The sequence below is a fragment of the Ornithodoros turicata genome, chromosome 8 (assembly GCF_037126465.1).
Source record: "Ornithodoros turicata isolate Travis chromosome 8, ASM3712646v1, whole genome shotgun sequence".
Lineage (NCBI taxonomy): Eukaryota > Metazoa > Arthropoda > Arachnida > Ixodida > Argasidae > Ornithodoros > Ornithodoros turicata.
The window spans coordinates 21,133,820-21,139,509 of NC_088208.1; the positions used below are offsets into that span (position 1 = coordinate 21,133,820).

General features: G+C 45.0%; 1 long non-coding RNA gene across 1 annotated transcript; it reads right to left on the reverse strand.

The window, feature by feature from the left end:
• Positions 1-710: 710 nt before the first annotated feature.
• LOC135366051 (uncharacterized) lies at positions 711-5,365 on the reverse strand. Its single transcript, XR_010414072.1, has 4 exons — positions 5,302-5,365; positions 2,134-2,217; positions 2,005-2,052; positions 711-778 (listed from the first exon to the last, which is right to left on the reverse strand). It is a non-coding gene; the product is annotated as an uncharacterized LOC135366051 (long non-coding RNA).
• Positions 5,366-5,690: the final 325 nt, after the last annotated feature.

Consider the following 5,690-nt stretch of genomic DNA (forward strand, 5'->3'; position numbering starts at 1 on the left):
CGAAATATTTGAAGCACACCTTCAAAAAATAATTGAAAGCGTCGAAGAACGATCGCGAAAAAGTTTCGTTCCGGAACAATGCGATGTAGAAGAATTTGCGACACATATAGAATAGCAGCACCCGCCTAGATCTTTACTCGATCAGAGTGGGACTTTCGGAATAGCAAGCCGGCTCTTTGCCTGGCTAACCTTTCCTTTCTTTTTTTCTTAATAAACATATCCCCCCCCCCCCAGAGTGGGACTCGCACGCAACCGGTCAGGAACTCTGGGGGCACATCGTGCAAACTAGTCATGTGATCACACTCAACACGGGAGTGGGAAAGCAACGCACCCTATAGGTGTCATTGTCACGTGGCCTCCCTCCCTCGCTCACGTCAGGCAATATCCTCACTCACGGCGCAGGTAGTCCCGCTCGGACTTCATTTTCTACTTGCTCGCTCCTCGATTTTCACCCCTGCTCGCATTCGCATCCACTCTCCTACTAATGTCGATGCCCTGATGTTTCGTGACGTCACGGCTCGCAGGATGCACGTCGGTGGAGAGCTCACGTGGTGCGTGCGTTCTGTATTTCGCTGTGAACTTTCCTTGGGTTCCGTCGACAGCGCTGGCGTGTACTTCCCCATAAAATTCGTATCGCATGCGGGCCGTTTGGTTTGCTGCGATGGAATACAGTTTTTTTTATTCTCGTTTCGCCTCTTCACAATAATGTACGGCCGTAGTGCATTGCAGCAGTGAGAAGCTTGACGTCCCTTGGGACCATCTTGTCGGGAACACATCTCTGGAAAGGGACGTTTAATTATGCGTTATCTGGAACAGGATGGTGGATTTTTTAAACACATAAAACAGCACTGTCGCTGGTGTTTTACATACCTCAAGCGCGCGCACTATTTTGTAAAAGCCGGTGTGGGTACCAAAGAAAATAGAAGGCAAATCAATTAATGTGAGCTCATTTCACACATTAATTAAACGAGGACGATGAAGCGTGTTGTATATTGCATGTCAATTAATTGCACCGATAAGGATGATTGCGGTGTTTATGGCGCACGAGCTACTAGGCTAGAGCGCGCCATATGTGGCAAGGTATAACTGTAACAGTTCAATTAAAACCAAAGTATCTCAGAATTTCAGGTGTAAAACCATAATAAAAGGAAAGTCATACGCTTATAAAACATTTAAATAGCCCATAGCTCCAAAAAGGTTGAAAGTGCTCATGTAGGGTACAATTGGTTCATCCCCAAGCAATATAGGGCTGGCTGAAAAGGCACTTGATATCGATAAAATTCGTTAAAATGACGACGACGATAGTTTTCGTGTAAATACCGTCGTCGTCATCGTTTCGTGTAATGCACCGTGGATTGCAGCGTGGGTGGTACATATTTAAAGGAAATAAGTTGAAGAGTTGACCTCAGCTCTGACGACCTGCTATTCGGCATTATTCTGTTATTACAGGCATAAGCTCACAGGAGTTCACTTCAGCCACGACTTCATCACTGACACCCAGGCAAAGTCGAGAAGAACATCCCTTATCCGTAAGGAGGCGTACGTGTGTTTCGACGACCAGGCGGTGCTGATTGATGGCCTTACGACACCAGAAGAACTGTCAGAGTTAGGCCAATGGTGGTCTTGCTTATAGCCAGGTTGTTGCGTCTATTGTAAATCATAATCATAGCTCTACCGCGGCGATTTCGTTATCTAAAGTTTACAGCCCTATCTTTTTAACTGGTCAGTTTCAGAAATAGAATTGCAGACGATGCTTAGACCGGCACCGTTTTAACAAGAATTCGCTGGAGCTGATGTATCTGCAGTTCTTGAGGCTGTGCATCGAGGCACTCTTGGGCAGTGATAGCGTCTCAAAGGATGCTGAGCTCACAGTGCCACTATAAATTTAAAAGCTGCTAGAAGCCTTCAGGAAGAACAACAATGTTGACAAAAGAGAGCGAACATTCATGTTAATGTACATTATGTGTTACCACACAAGGCTGTAAGAGATACCGAAATGCTCACGTTCACGTCGTGCACGAGAGATTCCACCGATGTATTCGGCATGAGGTGCTTCAAAAAAGAAAATTGAAGATAGCAAAGTGAGCATTTGCAGCAAGCCCGTCTCACGCGTATGATGTTTCACATGCCTACCTGATTCCATTTTCCTGCCACTATTGAGAGTTTCACAACGCAATTTCTGATTCTGCTAGTGAACACTCGTTCTGGTTCTGGGCCCTGCACGTATAAAAATCGTTCCAAGTGAACTTCAAGCCTGGAAAGTTGAGGCACCGTACCCTTTGCTTTCGAGGAGAACACGCGAGTCAGTTACATGCTTTAACCAAATGGACCCTGCTTTAACTGTGACGTTTTTGCCAATTGTTCTTTTTTTATTTCAAAGATAACACAACTGAACATTTCGTTACATCCTCATTCAGTATCCCTTCTGTAGTCTTGCCATCTAGGTAATAAGTACTTGCGAGTGGCCTTCGAGGTCTAGGTTTTTTTATATATTTGTTTATTTATAAGGGCACCTACATCGCAAACAGGAATTACGGTAGGGTGAAGAAAGACGAGTATTACAATAATCAACGTACGCAATACAATAACACGACATTAAAGTACTAGTAACTCTAAAGATCACTAGTGCACGGACTAGTATAAAGCAAGTTAACATTTTGTTCGGAAACCACAGCAGTAGACACACTGTTCCACTGAGATATTGTCCACGGTAAAAATGAATATTTAAATACATCGGTCTTTTTGCTATATTCAGACATTTTCTTCATATGATCAATCGTGGATGATACGTATGTAGGAGGAAACAAATATTTGGAACGACCTAATGAAGTTAAATGGTTGTAAATACCGTGTAGAAATTTAATTCGCAAGTTTCTTCTACGTACAGACAACAAATCCCACCCCAGCATGGCCTTCATTTCGGAAACACTATCCGCAATGCCATATCGTGAACATACAAACCTATAGCTGCGAATTTTCTCTAGTTTATCAATGGAAGTTAAATACTGCGTGTCCCATAAAACACAGGCCTACTCAAGTTTATTCAAGCATTTTAGCCTAACATTCAAGTTTAGCCTACTAGTTTAGCATAGCATAGCGACCTCTAGCGTAGACCTGGCCACCATGTGCGATTATTCGACCTGCAGCGAGTATTACTCCGAATAATACGCTACTCGAAACGGGAGTCGACTGTGTTCGAATCCATTGGCGTAGCCAGAGGGAGCCGGGGAAGGTTGTTGAGAGTTCAAAATCGTACCTTTGGTAATGCATTTGGGCGAGGTACAACCAGTGATGGCCACTAACTACTTCTACAGTAGTTTAACTATAACTACTAACCACTTTGCGATAGAGTAGTTTAACTAGTAGTTCAACTACTTTTCAGGGGAGGTAGTTAAAACTACTTCTTTCACTACTGCAATGTATTTTAACTACATCTATAACTACTTAACGTTGTCCATCGACACCAACCCCATTCTATAGTGTTTTTGGACACCTAAGTATGAATCACAAGCAGTGATAAAAGTGAAGATTCAGTACACATGCACGGCACAATTGCTCTGCACCTCCGTTCTCATCAAACAAGTAGCTCAAGGTAAAAGTCGGAAGCACAATCGTGCCGTAAAGCTTGCGGCAAAATCGGAAGTAGTTGGCGCATGCAGTAACCTAACTACTGTAGTTAACTACTCGAAATAGTAGTTTAACTAGTAGTTGCCACTACATTTCTGCAGGTAGTTGATAACTACTCTTTAACTACAATCAAGTAGTTTAACTAGTAGTTTAACTACATGTAGTTAACTACTGGCCATCACTGGGTACAACGAGATTAAATCACTCCCCCCATGTAAAGTTCCCACAGAACTCCGACCAAAATATTTTTCTGGGTACGCTGCTGTTCGAAGCATTTGGGAATCCCATCAGTTTTCGAAGCTCGTTATTTTCGACGGTCCAAAGGTCTGCTGCCTTCACAGACAACGCCCACTGCCCTTACCGTGCAGAGAATCTGTACACAAACAACAACATCGTGTATTCAGATAAGTGCATAAGCAACAAAACATATTGGCCCTATATTGGCTGGATATTAGCAATACTGGTGCAATGTTTGTCCAGTTTTGGTGGACCGGTATAGCCGATCTCTAGCCAATATTGGATGTTGCTTGGATGTGCAAGTCCACTCGAGAACTGCAATTCCCGCGATGCCATCATCCCCCGCTCAACGCGTGAGCGCTTGCTATTGTTCTGTAGCTGTTCTAAAGGTCTCCCAGTCGCGCTTGGATGACTGGAAGGTGCCCATGTTAGAATCCAGGCGCCGGCTGTACTGTCGGTGTGTTTTCCCCCTGATTTTTTTTCCTCAGAAGAAAAACCAGTACAAGAAAACGCTATTTTCACGCGTATAATCCGCGGCTTATCTGCTAAAAAAGGTTCTCAGTGGGTCCACTGCGGCTTATGCGCCGGTGCGGCTTATCTGAGGAAAGTTTCTCCTGGAGCTTCTCTCCCGGCATAAAGGAGCCTCCAGTATGTGACCCACATGCTCTTGAGGGTGACTGACCAGGGGGTTCTCGTCTCTCTTCTTTCTTCCGGAAGGTAATGGACTTATCGAATGTCTAAACATGCACACGGAACTGCCTTACGGGCGTTCCCACTTCTTTCTCTGAGCCATCAGGAACCTTTTAGGCTTAATGTTCTATAACATTATAGTGTAGTAGGTGCCTCAGTCGTTGCTGGGGAACCCACAGAACACTGGTGTGAGAAGCGTACACGTGGCTCACGTGCACCGGCACGGCTACCGCTAAAAGTGACTGTGTCAGAGCAGGACGCCGTTGAGTGCGATGCACACCTGTGAATGTTGAGAATTCCTTGATTCGCGCAAGTAAACCCTTGGCCAATTTGCGTACCGTATGTGTGCCTACCCCGTTGCATTCATTGTGATATCTCTCCGACGTATACAAGCCGCGCCGTTTCTCACGGTGCGGCTTCTGCGTCAAAAGTTTTCCCTCACTGCGGGAAAAACAGTGACCTGCGGCTGATCTGTTTTTATTCTTTTCTGTTCGTCTTTTACTCTGATCATCCCGCCTTACTCTTTCGAGACTCGCGTTACTTCGTGCACATTCCTGTTACACATACGTTCTTCTTGCTTACTGCGTGAAGTCTGCCAAGGACACACAGTAACGCCCCTGTCCCACACTCCTTCCTGCTGTCCTCTCTCCATCTGTCCACATCTGTACGCCGTGCTTAGCCACAGTTGCTTCGCGGTGCTAACGCGGAATAAAAAAAAATACTTGCAGTGTTCTAGGATGAGCTTACCGTCGTTCCGTTCCCACCAGCCATGTAGCAGAGCCTGACGACGACACAGTAAACATCGATGGCCTGCGTCAAGACGTAAATTCAGTTTTTTGCCGATGTTTCTGCTTTAATTCAACATCGACGAGTAAATAGAACGTTTCTTCATCACGGAGTTCACACAATATTGAAAGAACGAGCAGAGAGTGTTGATTGATCACAGAACATTGGCCGCGACAGTGAGAGGGAGAAACACAACCGTATAGACAGTGTAATATCAACGAAGTGCCCGGGCTCAAACCCACTTCGTACTTACCCATTCACAGTATATACTTCTGCTATGACGTGATCAAAGCGAATCATCCCTATCATTCTTTTCATTCCCGTCACAACGCGATCCCCATTCCCCCCTC